We start from the raw sequence: 15,751 nt of genomic DNA, 5'->3' as shown, positions 1-15,751 counted from the left end.
GTGCCAAACGCCCTTCCTTCTTAAGGAGATGACTGGCATATTAAGGAGTTAGTGTTTGCACAGTGACTTCTTGGGAAGACAAAAAAGCTGATATAAGGTAACCTAAGAAGAGAGTATCCGAATCAGTGGGTATTATTCAAAACAAGGCTGAAAGGAGTTAAGGGATGTTGTACCTTCTAATAGGTACAAACCGACCTATCCTGAGCACACGGGGATACATGGTCACCTTGCCTAAAGGGACCAGGGACAATGATTATAGCCCATCGAGGCTCAAGGCTCCAAAGATAAAAATAATGGAATAGGAACAGGTGGTGAGGGCTGGAGATAAAATAGTATTGGTTTTTGAAGGCATATTTTCCTTATTTTTGCCTTCCCTCTTGCAATGGCAGCAGCGACCCCATCTACGGGTGGAAGGAACTTTTCATGGTTTCTCAGCCCATTCCTGTCTCCAGCTTGTTGATTCTCAAATCCCCCACAGGAGCCTCTGTCTAACTGATTTCCCTGTCCCTCTGACTAGCACCTCAGAAGAAAAAAGACCAAATTCACTTTACTAACAGGTACTCAGGCAGTTGGAAAGAGCAGAGCCAGCAATTGCCTCACAGTCCCCTGGGATGTCATTGCAATGCAGATCCCGGTGCCAGGATGCCAGGCGGGGCCTCTGCCATTTTAGCCCAGTGGCTCTACTTTAGAGTGGTCGGCAGTTCTCAGAGAACAGCATCTGCCCACATCCCAGCCCTGTGGGTCCTCACACAACCTGGCAGGGGGCAGGACCACGAGGGTTACCAATGTAAATGCCAAGGAGGCTCAGGTGGCGACAGCAAAAAGGGGGACTGAGGACCTGGCACTGGTCATTTGGCCTCCAGTCGCCCCTGTTTTCAACTACCCTCTGGTGTCTCTCTTCCCAACTGTTGCTTACCAGTTGGAGTTCTTTTAAAGGAAAAAATGGCATTTGCTTTTACATATTTACAAAATACAAAGAGGCAGCATAAGAGAGAGATGCTCCGAGGCCAGGCTACTCTGGGTTTAAGTCCAGGGCACACCAGCATGTTGCTAGTTTTGGGATTTGGGGCAAATTGACTTTCTTCACTAAAACCCAGTTTTCTAAACGGAGACAAGGATGATAATCCTGCCTCTGGGCCTGTTATGAGGCCTGGAAATAATGTAAACCACCAAAAGCTGTATCCAGAGCAAACCAGCGCCTCCGATGGTAGCTGGGGTCATCACAAAGGTGCACATTCACAGATTCGGCTAAGCAGGTGATACTCTCTGAAAACACAGCACCTCTAGACCTGGCTAGAGTAAGGCAGGTCCCTCCAGGACTGAAGGAGGGGGAACCGGAATCCGCCCCAGTCCAGCCACGGGAACTCAGGATGGTTTTCAAGGTCCTGCTCAGCCAGGTAAAAAAAAAGAAAGAGACCCATGTTTACAGGCACAAGAGCATCGTGCCCGGACTGCTGGAGCTCAGTCCAAGTCTCGAGTCTGGAGACGGCAGTCCTCCCTAGACACCTGTGAGTCAAGGCCAGGCACGTCCTCAGCATGACGCCCTTCTTCTGCATAAAATCAAATGAGACTCAAAAGTACTCTAGTATTAATTCAAAAGACATTTAAATCTGGAATTTTCAAGTAGAGCCCATGTTAGATAAGCCCCAGCAAAGGTAAGCATGATGCCGCTTGCCTCCATGATGACATCCTCACTGCTGTTGACAACTGAGTCAAAGAACCAGCACAGGAGTTTGCTGACATGAGCCAGGCCCAGCTGCATCAGAGCAGATTCTGAGCCGAACGCCCACATGTGAGCCGGGAGGGAAGCCGATGGCTCCCACTAACTTTTCATCCCTACCGGATTTGTTTTCTCTTACCGGCGTCTCTGATAAAGTGGGACCATGCAGGTCAAACAAAGCCCGTGCCGGGGAGCCCGTGCGTGACCCCTCCAGCCCGGGCAAGTGCACAAGCACTTGGCTCATCCACGTTTTGGCTACCGTTGAAGAATGTGCAGATCTAACTTCAGAACAACTTGCAAACATCTTAGAGATACTGGAGTAAAAGGGCGAGGTCTGGAAGACTGGGAACAGGGAAATAGCACCACCGTGTTTCAAAGGAGTGAGAGGGTTCTAAAAGCTGCAGAAGAGCAGATTCCCTCCAATTTCCAGGAAAACCCAGGAGAGGCATGAAGCAAAGCTCACAAGCTTTTGGGAAGAAAGTGGTGGTCTCTAGGAGGCATCACAAGTTCTCTTAGAGAAAGTCATTCCATGCTAACCTCATTTCCTGTTTTGACGAGCTTCACCAGAACAGTCGATTAGGGGAATGCCCCAGAAAGTGTGTCTTGCTTTCAGTAAAGCATTTGAAAACCTCTCATCATATCCTATCTATGTAAGATGCAAAAGATGGGCCAGATGTTGGCATGACCAGAAGAGTTCATGACTGGTAAGACAACCATCCCCAAAGAGGGCCGACTGATGGCATCATGTCAGTCCTGCCACCTCTGCTCCCACCTCAGTGGCTGGAGACCACCAGGCTGGCCCGGCCACCCAGGAGATCTCAGCTGGACACACTATTCAGTACTTTCTGTCCACTGGCAAGTGTGATTTGAAGTGGCTCTATGCAGCTGTACACATGAGAAGGTGGCCCAAGGTGACAGTGTCAGCCTGTGGCTGGTTCTGCACCAGGATGTCTTTTGGAGAGAAGCAGGAAAATTTCTCATGGAGATCCACAGGACTCTGTCCTGTGTTCTCTCCTACTTGCCATTTTCACAATAAGTTGGAAGGAGACACTGAGGGCATATTCACCAAATTTGCAGATCACACAAAACTCTGAGGAAGAAATGGCCCCAAAGAAACAAGGCACAAGGGTTAGGAAGCTGGAGTGAAATAAGAAAGAAGTAGTGGGAAGCCCTATGCTTCTATTAAAAACACAATCCACTGTAGGAGTACAAAATCTGTGTGCATTTGCTCAAGTTATGCCACTAAGTACTTGGGAGCGGCCAGGGATGAAAACAAAAAACCTTTACTTTTTCATTCTTTTTGCAATATTGAGCTCTTTCTTGGGGTTCTGGGTGCTAAAAATCCCTCCCCTACTTATCTTATGACCTTGTTGTGAGGACAAAATAAGTCAGAGAGTGTAAAGTGCTTTGAAAAAGGGAAAGCTCTGAATTCAAAATGGTATTATTATTTGTTGTAAGGTGCTTTCCCTCCAATGAAAAAAGAAAATCTGACAGTCTGTGAGTGATAAGCAGAAAATGATTCAGCTTTGGCTTCTATTTCTCCATTTCTAACCCCAAACCGAGCCACCTCACTGAGCCCATTTCAGAAGACTTAACTCCTCCAAAAAGTGGCACTTCTGGGGCTCTACTTTTCCAAAAGTTCTCCCTGCACTGTCCTAAATTCTTGGATTATGATAATTAAATAATAATTCACAAAGCTCCCTTTCCAGAGTTGGGTTTTCAAAGATGCAAACAGAGTAAACCTCAGAGTGAATGCCCAAGGACTTAGGTCTGGGCCCTAGACTTTTGCAGATATTTCAAATTCCTTTCAATCCTACAATACATGCTTGGAAAGCATATCACTATTGCCACCAGACAAGCTCCAGCTCAAAACACAGGAGAAAAATATATGGTGGGCATGAGACAGGAGGGCAGGCCTTAGTCGAGTTAACAGAGAGTTACCTTAAACTCCATTCAGGTGCAGCATAACTTCCCTTGGCACTCACAGGACTCAGGGTTCCCCTGACCGCACTGTCCAGTAGAACTCACTGTGATGATTGACATGTTCTATATTTTCACTGTCTGATATGGCAGCCAAAAGTCACACATGGATATTTAAATTTAAATTAATTAAAATTAAAAGAAATTAAAAATTTAGTTCCTCAGCTACAGGAGCCACATTTTAAGTGTCCAGTAGATACGTGTGGCTAGTGGTTAACAACTACTGTATTGGACAGTGCAGCCCCAAACCAATGTTTCTCAACCTTGGCTATGCATTCAAATTACCTGGGTTTTTTTTTAAATACTGACATTTGCCCCCCTCTCCCAATTCTGATGTGATTGGTCCAGGTGGGGCCTGGGAGTCTGGATTTTTTTAATAACTTCTGGGTAATTCTAAAGTGTGGCCAAGGTCAGAACTATCACTGTAACCATCTAGAATTGTGTGTCAATTCTCCTTTGCTCTTTCTCGCATTATCCTGGTGAACTAAGCACCCTACGAATACCATATAGGTTATTTCTGGTTCTTCCCGAGCCTGTGACTTGCATTTCTTTGAGGCCATAAATAATCCTCGGAGGTAAGACTGGGAAATAGGCAGAGGGTGCAGTTTCGTTCTGCTCAAGTACATAGGTAACCACTTGGGAGGAGGTGCTTTTCCCAGTGGGAACCCCTTGCGCCAGGGCAGGGGGATGTCCAGAGGAGGTGGACTTGGGTCTGTGTAAGGGACCCCACTGACATGTCTGCAAACCACCACTGGGCCTGGGCTTCTCAGTACCCTCAGGGGCTTTGTTCCTGCACCCATGTTACCAATTCGTGCTTCCTCCTCTTCCGCTAGAACCTGGACAAATAGAGACAGCAGAGAAAAGTAAATAAGAATCCCAGGACAGGGTGGGATCTTTGTGCTCATTTCATCTGGTCTGCTTAGTGTTCTGCTGAGGAAGTAGCCTCCAGAGACATCCTGCTGAGAACACATCCCTCCACAACACAGTGGCCTTTAATCTTCCAGGAATGTGAGCACATGTACTTGAATTTGAGGATATCTATTAGCAAGGCAAAGCTCGGTTTCTGATAAGAATCTGACTATCCAGAGAGCAGACAGTTCACGACCAACCTTTCGGCAGGGTGTTGTCCCAGGGGAAAGCCTGGGCCCTCACCCCGGCTACTCCATTTCGCAGCCTCAGAGATGGATTCACAGCTTCCTCATCCACCAAATAGCAGTCAGAATGCTGGGCTGTTCAGCACCCCAGTGTCACTACGAAGCGATAGGATGATCGGCCCAGTCAACACATAATTACTGAATAGAGCGCCAGATGCTGGGATGGACTAGGGAATAAGACTACACTCTGCCTTTACAGAGTGGAAATTTTGTGGGCAGTGTGAGAGGCAGACAGATAATTAATAAATGAGCAATCAGGAAAATTGCTGATATTGATAAGTTCTATGAAGGAAATAAAGTAGGGTCATGAGACAGAAAGAAATGGTGGGGAATGGAGCATTCTCTCAGGACATGGTCCTCAGGGAGGCTTTCCAGAGCAGAGGACATCTGGGCTGAGCCCTGGACATTCATTGCAATACAGGCACATGGGCCAGAGGTGAGTATCATCACGGCCTATTGGTAATCTAATTCTAAGAAGTGTCAAACGGTACAACACGGTCATTTAAAATTATTCTTGGATGTCTGCAGAGCTTACTAGTGAAGACTGGCAGAAAGTGCTGGAGGACACCTGTGAATGGCCTCTTGACATCCCCAGGAGGGTCAAGTTGTCGAGGTTGGGGAAGAAAGTGGGACTCCATAGAAGGAATGCTCTGACATTTACTCATTTTAGGTGCCAATTCCAGAGTCTCAGATTTGAAGGGTAGATTTAGGAAATCTGGCCATCTAATGAAATGAGATGGAGCTGTCTATCTCAGATGAACCGCACTGGGCTCCCCAACACTTTTGGAGCAATGTCCACCCCTTGGTGGGCCAGAGGAGCTGGCAAGACAGGGACAGAACCCAGCACGCAAAAATCCTTATGGAATGAGTAAGTGAAGGGGTGATGGATGTGTGCAGGGAGGGGGCTGCAGAGACAGCAGAGGTCTCCAGATGAAAGATCAAGGTTAGGGGTGATCTTAGGGTCACAGTTTATAGGCGTGATCAGGGTGGGTGTGGAATGACTTCCAGATAAATTGCAGTGTTTTTCTCAGATGCCAGTCTGCCAGTACTGACTCAAGAGAGATCTTCTAGAGAGGTGTAGCTAGAAGCAAGTCAAGCATGGCTGAGTAGTAAGAGATTCAAGTTCAACATACTTTTAAAGAATCATGATGATCCGTGTGGTTATGACAGGGTTTACTTGTGGCCTTACAGAAATTAATGTCAAGTACTATTCGGTATCCTTTATATTAGGGTATACATATAGCTAAGAAGCAAACAATTCAGTTTTCTTTAGTTGTGCTTTTAATGAAAGAGAAGGGATTAAGACACATAGAGACCGGGCAGGAAAATGGGAAACCGACCAGACTAGACTGCGACCAAGATGTTGCAGACATATCGTCAACCAATTTGGAGACCTTAGAGTCCACAGCAGTTAAAATCAGGTCCCAGGAGAAACCCTTCACCTGCCTTCCAACTGTGAGCAGTGGGCAGCAGGCAGCGGTGCCAGAGGGGACGAGTCCTGATTTGTCTGTGTCTGTGTCATTTTCGATCGACTGTGTCATAAAGCTTCCTGTTTCATCTCCCAGTTACTCTGAAACAAAAACATGCATGAAAAACACAGGTCACTGCCAACCGCATTGAGAGACAGTCACTCTAGTACATGGAAACTGAAAAGGGAGAGACACATCGTAAGTGCCACAGTAAGCCAGGGGATCAATTTATCAGCACCGATTCAAATAGTGACACAACAAAAATTGCGGGTGGTGATGGTGGCGTGGGGCATCCATTTAAGAATCATTCAGAAGAAACTAAAAAGGCAGATATTCCTAGAAGCCCACTGCTCCACTTGGGGCCACTCTGCGTGTTTAATGAAAAGCAGGAGTTGTTTGACTTCTTGGTCAGTCTCTTCCCCTGTGAGCTCCCGCTGACTTGACTGAAGAGTCACACAGGGACTTACAGGACAACCCAGGTGTCTGCCCAGGTGATGCCCTGTGCTCTGCTCCCCAAAGTCCCAAAGAGACCTGGAGAGAGGGCACCATGGAATTCCAGCCCAATGAGGCTCTGAGATTTTCCGCTTCCCATTTCAGGAGAGAAGAGCCTCCCAGGTACATCCCACAGTCACAAGCAGGTGAGTTTGCGTTGAGCCGTTTCAGTAAGGCAGAGGGAAGGAGAGACAAGAAGCAGGGCCCCTGACCAAGCAAAGGCCCTGGGGACAGCTCCAGAAAAACGGTGACTCTATTAATAACTGCTTTGCTGCTTGAGACCAGTGAGGTCTGGCTCCAAGCGGCACACTGTTTGGGGAAGATCATTCTCAGTTCTCCCAAACAAACGAAAGACTGACAAAGACAGAGGTAGGGGTAGATTCAGAAACACGGATGGCGCCATCTCCCCAGAGTCCTTAGTGTAGCCCCACAGAGCCAGCTTTGTACTTAACTCTGCTGCTGAGACACCTCTGGGGAGGAAGCCGGTTCTCCAGGAGAAGACCAGAGGCAGCACTCCCTTGGGAGGAAGGTCAGATCCAAGCTGGCCCGTTATTTCTGGCTGTATTCTCTGGCCAGGCACCATCGATGGCCAAAGAAGGATGGACCCTACCCATGACCACTCAGAGCTTTCTTGGGCACCCACCTCTCCCCTCCACATGCAACCTGCCCCAGATGTGACCCTGGCTCACCAGCCATTCCCTCTGGTTCATGCAGGGAGAAGGTGAGTGCAGTGTGTTCTTTTGAAAAGCTTCATTTTCCCCTTGAGATTCATTTGCCGTGCACGATAGCACACAAAAGACCCAGAGAGGTTAGAAAATCAAGAAAGCTGTCGACGTTAGTTTACCATGTGCTCCCCAAACATATGTGGGGCACACCCCTTTTTGTGTACACTGGCCCTCGCCCCCAAGGAATCGCTGAGCAGTGTCAGGAAACACCGCTGAGGGCAGACTGCCCAGCCTGCGCAGCCTGGGTTAAGCGTTCCTCCTCCTGGGGACTGTCCCCAGGGCTGCGGGCTACAGAGAGCGATGCTTCTCTTCCACTCAGAGCCCTTGCTGTCAGAACACACGGCAATTGTGACAGTCTCTATTTATTTTTTGAGACTCTGTATTGTTTCTCCCCAGCATCTGTCCCCAATGTCTTGTACATACAAGTTAGCTGATTCACACAAACTCCTGTGGCCTTTATTTTCTCTTAAAGGCCTCATTTGCTGGTGGCAGTGAAAACCAGGCTTTCTGAGAGCTGATGTGCCTGGCTCAGGGAAACTACACACTGTGAGTGGAACACTGTCCAGATGAATCTGTCAGGAAAACCAGCTTCCCGTTTGGTGTCCTATGAGCTAGCATTTGCTAATGCGGCTTAAAAACTGGCATCTGAGCCCAGGATTTCATACACAGTGCCCTCCTAGGTGGGCAAAGAGAAACAAGAACTAAGTGATGTCTCAGTGGCCAACATGGGTAGAAGGAAACCTGCTCCTTAGGTTCACCATTGAAGTGGAGAGGTGGCTTGCCAGCCCGTGATTCTCACCAGCTACCCACCTGAGTGGGGTGAAAAATCAAAATGTGATAGCCCAGGCAGAATACAGTATGGGACACACATCACTAGTGGGAGGTGGGAGGGCCTAAAGGGTCATCTGATCACCCTGTGTTCTACAGGTGAGGAAAGCGAGGCACCCAGGAGGAAAGGATACAGTGGGGCTGGACCTGGGTCTTCCCCACCTGGTCCGTGTGGCCTAGTGGCTACAGCAGAGAAGATTCTGAATTCCAGCTCTCTACCTCAAGGCCTGAGCTAGTTTGTCAGGGAGACTTTGCATAGATGAATAAAATTTCTAGGGACTGTATGTGGGCCTAGCTATCTAGTTATTATTGAAAAAATCGAAGATGGTCTATATAGGAACTGTAAGAGGCTTGCCTCTAATTCAGAGCTGATCATGCATATGGTTTCCCATATGCCATCATACACTGGGTGTGGGTGTAGACGTCCAGTACCTTCCCAGTGTTGGGACAGTCTTTAAGGGGCTTCTGGTCACATGTAGGGCCACTCTTACTTTTGGAGCGCCTGAACTATGCTGTTCTTGCAGGTCTCTAACATTCATGGGGTCCCAGTTAGTTGTCCCCATTGTGGCACACAACTTCACTCCCCCCTGCATCTGAGGGATGGCCTTGGGGTCACACACTTCACACTGAATGCAAGCCCTTACCAGGGACCTGAAATGCAGCCAGGCAATCTTCTTTCTGCTCCTGAGCTAGCTCCCAAATCATGTTTCTTCTGTTCCTGATGGCAATCAGAGGAAAGGCTCCTGGCATCGGAAACTGGGAGGGGAGAGAAGCAGTAGCTCAGGTGCCCACCCCCAATCCCACCCTAGGATTGGGCAGGCTGCTTTGCCCCTAGAATCAACGATCCAAGCCTCTACTCCACGGGCAGCAAGTACCAAGGCAGAGGGTCACGAAGACCACAAACTTAGGTTTGTTGTAACATCCAAGGCACTGCCAATAGCTCACCACTGAGATGCCAGGCACAGCCCCCAGCCAGCCACATGCAGAGACACACAGACTGTTCTGCCCCCTGGCAGCCCTAAAGTCTCCATCAACGCATAGGAAAAGGACAGTTGAGGACCTCACACCTGGTTCGTGTTGGTTCACATCGATGGCCAACAGCGTTGAAAGCCAGCTTGAGATTTAGAAACAGTGGCCAAGGAGGATGGGCCTGCTCAGTAACACCAAGGTGTTCAGCTCTCAGGTCTCCACTGTTTTTGTTTTTCAGAACATTAAGACCTAGAGGGCACACTACAGAAATGTTTATTGTTTATCACAGACTAATCATAGGGATGGGTGAGATGTGTAAACTACTGGGCGTTTGTGCTGCTGGAGAGGTCAGGCAGGGGAGTGAGGCACTGACACTTGCCTCCACCCCCGACCCTTGTCTTTGATGGGGGCACCTGGGGCTGCAGCATGGCCACGGATCTCTGAGCAGACTTAGAGTCTGTCCAGGGGGACCTCCCCTGAGAAGCAGTTTCTGCAAAGTGTTTCATGTGTCACTACAAACCTACACATGGTTCATTAAGACTGCATCCTTGTGCGGGGACTTTCAGCGCCCTGACAGCGGAGAGTGAGGCTGTGCCAGGGCTGTCCTAGAGCTCACCCAGGTGCTTTCGACTCCGTTTATGGAGCACATGCCCATGCCAGGCACTGCCCCCAATGCGTGCTCTCATGGAACCTTAGCATCAGCATTCTCAGGTGGGGGCCATCAGGGTGGTCTCTCTCACCCAGACCCTGAGGAAGGGCGAGTTCAACAACCAGCAGGCCCAGCACCCAGCTTTCAGCCCAGCACCCTGATGGTGACACTCTGCTGCCCTCTGGGAGGGCCTGGAGCTCATAGACGATTCAAAAACCTGAGCCCCAGAGGCTCTGGTAGGTTCGCCCACATTTTGGTACAAGGAAGAGTTTGTAACAGCTCTCTCAGTTCATACCAAAGGTGGGGACAAACAGGGCTCAGCAGCCCACAGCTACCCTCACTAGGTCTTTTCCTGATTCAGTGATGCCACACATCCCTTACCTTGGCCATGTTCTCTATCTGTAAGATAAAATCTATTTTTCAGAGGACTCACAAAAACATTTTAGCCGATGTAAAGTCTGGTTGACATTGAGAAAGACCAAGATTATAGGTAACATTGTATACAGTTGCTGAGAAATGCAAAGAGCCTTCTGGAAGGCTAGCTTTACCTCTGAGATTGTGTTGGGACAACACATGAGGGCAGCCTCATCCTGGAAGGAAACTAGAGATGACCCACAGGCACCATTACACACGGTCCTTTGGGCATTCCAATCACCCATGGCCCTAGGCAGTGGGTCTAACAGGGTCTCTGGACCAGCAGCCTCACATCACATTGCCTCAGATCTTCTAAATTGGAGAGTCTGGGGTGGGGCCCGGGCAAGCGTGTTTTCACAGCCCCCAGGTGAGTCAGATACAGCAGGAACACGGGTGGCAGGTGATACCTGCTCCTAGTGACACTCTTGGACGTGGGGCCGTAGGCTTGGTCCCTGCTGGCCATGGCCATTGTGACTGCAGGGAGATTGTCTACTGATGCTCACGGGTTAGTGAGTCAGCACACTACACACCAGGTGGCTCTCTCCTGAGACCCCCACGGTGGGAAGACAGAGCAAGCAGCTCAGAAGTTATTGGGACTTTCAACAAGTTCTTGGGGTGACTTCAAGAAATGTTGGCATGATTCATCCCTTAATCTCCTTTTCTGGATGTTTCTCATCTGCACGGCACAGGGCTGAGCACAGGGGGCATGAAGCCTATTCCAGTGGTCTCTCCCCGGTCATCACATTTCTAGTTCAGCTTCACACCCCCATGGCTGCCTTCCTCCCCTCCCTCACTAGTGCGGGCAGGCTTGGCCTGTGGAGAACACCTGAGCTGTGATGTCTACTGGCTTTTCTCTCAAATAGGACAATGGAGACCTTTCCACCAACTCGACCCTGCTTGCTGGAGTGGGGGCAAAGCCGACCTCTGTGCATATGTGGAGAGCAGCGCCAAATGCTCACAAAGGTAGGAGGCAACATAAGACTGGGCCAAAAAAAGTTGAAAAAAATAGTTTGTTTATCATTTTAAAAAACTAACCTCATACAGGAAGTATGAGAAGAAGAAGAAAAAAAAAAACACAACCCAGGCACGACACTGGAAGCGCACGCATTTGTTACAGATACAACGTGTGATGTGTCCCTCTGTTTTCATAGTCAACTCTGCAGGGATGGTGGGAACAGGTAGGGTAGGGCCCAGGGTGGGGGTGAGGGTGGCAATGAAGCACAGGGGTGACGGTGACTGCGTGAGGCACAGGCTTGGCAGACGCAGAGCAGGACCACGTCCCTGTTCAGAGCCGTCCCTGTTCAGAGCCCTCCCTGCAGGTGTGGCTGTCCCAGCCAGACTTGGAGAAGGGGACACTTGCAACAGAAACTGCCATCCGAGATCCTCCCACTCACCCACCTCTCCTGCCCCAGGTTCTGCCCTCTTGTGTGTTTCAGGTGGAGCAGCAAGAGTTACAAGATCATGACTACCTCCTTCCCACACACTTCCAGAGTCGCAGCCCTAAAGCAGTCAGCTGAGGAAATGCCACATCCCAGGCCTGACATCTAAGCCTGGCACTGTGAAGTCCTTCAGGATGACAAGCCCAAACGGCCAGCTTGCTTTGTCTGACCAACAATGACATGAGGCCACACGAGGCAGACAGGAGTCAGATCTGGTGCCCACATGGAGCCACCTGCCCTCTGTGAAATGTGGCTCAACAGGATTTTGAAAAAATGGGGGTGGGGGATTCACAACCTCCACAAGAGGATTAGAATGGAGAAAAAAGATTGAGACTAAAGAACATTTCCTCTTTCATAGAATGAAACAGTAAGAGAATAGGAAATAGGAATCCCTCTCTCCATAATAAAAAATAAATACAAATACTTCATGCGCACACATTGAAAAGATATCAACTAAATGATTTTGTCATAACAATCTCTGTTTAAAAAAAAAAAAAAAAAGCAACTGATATTAAAAGAAAGAAAGAAAGAAAGAAAGAGAAAAAACTCTGTATACCCCAATCTCAAAATAGAACTAAAACCTGCAAATCATACTCAGGAGTATATTGTAAACCCATGCTTTAGCAAGCTGTTGAAAGGTTCATAATTTTCCTACCGAAACTGAATGTGGGTTGTGAAAGAACATTAAAATGTAGAAAATTTCCCCGTGGCTGCTATTATATTATCAGCAAAGCTATCAAGTTTCACTTTGAGTTATTTGTATTTATTTGTGAAAACAAAGATTAGATAAGTAGGAACATAAACCTCATCTTAATTATTGTCCTGGAGTGTCTGATTTTTAAGACAAGAAACAGAAGACCATCACACACACATACAGGGTACGAGAAGTCAAAACAACAGGAACGAGGGAGAGGATGCTGTTACCTCGTTCTGTCATTTGAAAATGTATTGTCTCATGTTAAACGTTAATATTTGTTTACAGTCTGTGAAGATAATAGGAGAGTCAATATGTACTTTTAGTTAAAAGTTTTGTCAACTGAATGCTCAGGCAGAGATTTTTTTTTTTTCCTTAACTGCAAACTACAATTTTTGTTTTACATTTGCAAAAGTGTGGTAATAGCCATACAATTCAATGTTGAAGACTTGGGGGAAAAAAATGCAATTTAAATACTGCTTTAAAAGATCAAATGATGAGCTGTAAGATGTTTGACCAGGTGGAGACTGGATGAAACATGGGGTTTAGGTGCAGAGCTGGCTTTTAACTCAAATGTGTCTCAGAAGCCAGGTACAGCTTGTTTTCTGAAGTTTATTTAAAAGAAATCCAAAGGTGAAATGGTTAATCAGAACTTAGGGGTGAGCAGAAACTTCTCTTCTGTATTTCCATCACAACATAAACATCAGAATGAAAAAAAAAAAAAATAACATGCAAAAACGATCTTCAGCGGTCTCACATCACCGAACAAACTGTTTTTCTACCTATTTTGTATTGCTGGCTTTTGTTATCAGCCCAATCGGCAAATTGTGGCCAATTTTGTCAGGGTTTAAGCAGACATTTTGTTCCCAAACTGCTTGCAACATTTTAGCTACCAAATACAGTTTATGAGAAAATGAACAAGCCCCAATACAAACAGAAAAGGTACATCTTCTTACCAAATTAACCCATTTTAAGGTTAAAATGCAAAAAGAAAAAAATTGAAAAAAAGAATTCTAGTAAATTCAAATTCTGGAAAAAGAATAATTAATGATTAACCTACTGATGAATTTTGAAACCAGCTACATGGCATTCCCTGATTCTGACCACCGTGACACCATGAAACTTGCTTTTAATGACATAACATGTAATTGTTATTTTATAAAAACACACAGCAAATATTGTTTGAAGATGCAGACCGAGACACTAAAGGAGTCAATTGAATTATGCTAAGCTAAAATAATCGGTTAAACAGTTATTTACTACTGAAAATAAATGACACCCACGTAGTTCACGTTATATATTAATATTGAAACCAAATGGCAGTCTTATACCGCAAATCATTTCATAAAAAAAAAAAATAATAATGAAACTAGTTAAAATGAAAACACAGGGTTTTATTTTTAAAAGTATTAAATATTAAGATCAAAATAATGAAAAGCTGACATGACTTTTTAAAATTTGTTTTGCTTGATTACAATAACAAATTGAAAATGAAAAAAGAATGAAAGATTCTTTCCTAAAAATCCACGAATTACTACTCAAAAGAAAAGCAGAATTTCAGACCGAGGACTGAAGAAAACTCTTCTCTCTTTGTAATCTTTCCTCATATTTGAAGGCACAGCAATATGTACAACATTTTTAGCCTTTTAAAATACCAGTATGCCCACACACTGTCTCAGATTAAACCAAGGAGAAAATGACACATTATGAAACCATTTTCTAAAGCTTCTTTTCCTGATAACACTGAGGCACTTACAATCAAATTAATGAGTTTCTAAAAAGCCCAAACAACTCTCCATAAAGAGACAAAATTGTTCACAACAGCCTGTAGGCATTTCTAGATTTTTTAGGCAATTCTTTGAGCATTAGTCCTTGCTATTTACATTTAGAAAAGCTAAGCTGTTTTTGATATCTATATTAGAAGGAAATACTGTACTACTCAGTGCTTTGGCTAATTAAATTAAGGAACACTCTGAAAAACACCAGCAAAGTCAGCACAGTATTCCCCTGATTTCAAACAATTTAAAAATTGGTTAATTCTTTTCCCTATGTTCTTTGTACCAATATGTGTTCTCATAATCTATTCATAGTTGAAAATTCTTAAAGTAGTAAAGAAAGGAAACACCCAAAGAGAATAAGTCATTCCTTCTCAAAGTAGATTTCTTCATAAACATATAGCAGCAAATAAACAGTTGGAAAGGACTAAAACCAAATAAAATTCAGCAAGAACAATGAAAAATATGTATGGATCAATAGAAAACCTAGCATGAGGAATTTGAAATCATTTAGAAGAACAGACACATTTGTGGTCAGTATAAAAGGTTCTCAGTGAAAGGTCGACTTCACTTCTGGTAAACTTGAACCGATGACAAAAATCAATGTCATAACATCTTCCATTCACGATAGCATGTTATGTTGTTTAACACCATACCTAAAACATGTGATTCAGAATTTACACCTCATTTTTTTTAGGTTCCAGTTCTTTCAGTATTATGGGACTGTTCTGAGACTTTAAAGCAAGTAGACTGACTTATGTAAGACAACAGCATTTAAAAACAAACACAAAACAACCTTGAAAGAACATCACGATTAAAGATGATAGGGAATGAGAGAACTATGGTAATCACCTTAATTTGTTACTTTCAGACATTCTCTGTGTGAGAATTTTACCTTAGAATATCCATCCCATCCTAATCCAGTATAACCGAATGTTCACATTCAGAAAAAGCCTGACCTTAACTAATGCTTGACACAGTTTTAAACCACAAATATCCCCTTCCCCCGATGTAACACTTGGGAAATGATGGTGATTTTAGTCATCTGGAAATAGTGAAACATGACATAGTCTTGAAGCACTTTCTGTAAGAACTGTTGTCATTTTAACCCTGTTTTACCACAACAGAAAAGGCCGTGCTCACGGAACAAATTCAAGTTCACCCTCAATTGAGTCTGTAACCCTGGAATTTCTCAAGAGCAGAGTGGTACAGAACAAAAGCTTTCACTGAATAAATAGTCAAAGCATTCTTTTAAAAAATCTCACTTCTTTTGCAAGTATATGAATCAAAATGGGAGCTCTCCTATATTAAAAATTAATGTTTTTAGCATGATTACTTCACATGCAACCTAAATAATTTTTTCTTCCTTTTTTCACAAAATGCACTGGTAACACCAAGATTTTAAAACTCTTTAGAAGCATTTCTAAGTGTAAGTAAAATATG

The sequence above is a fragment of the Cynocephalus volans genome, chromosome 14, assembly GCF_027409185.1.
Source record: "Cynocephalus volans isolate mCynVol1 chromosome 14, mCynVol1.pri, whole genome shotgun sequence".
NCBI classification, from domain to species: Eukaryota; Metazoa; Chordata; class Mammalia; order Dermoptera; family Cynocephalidae; genus Cynocephalus; species Cynocephalus volans.
Note: the sequence above shows the minus strand (reverse complement) of the source record.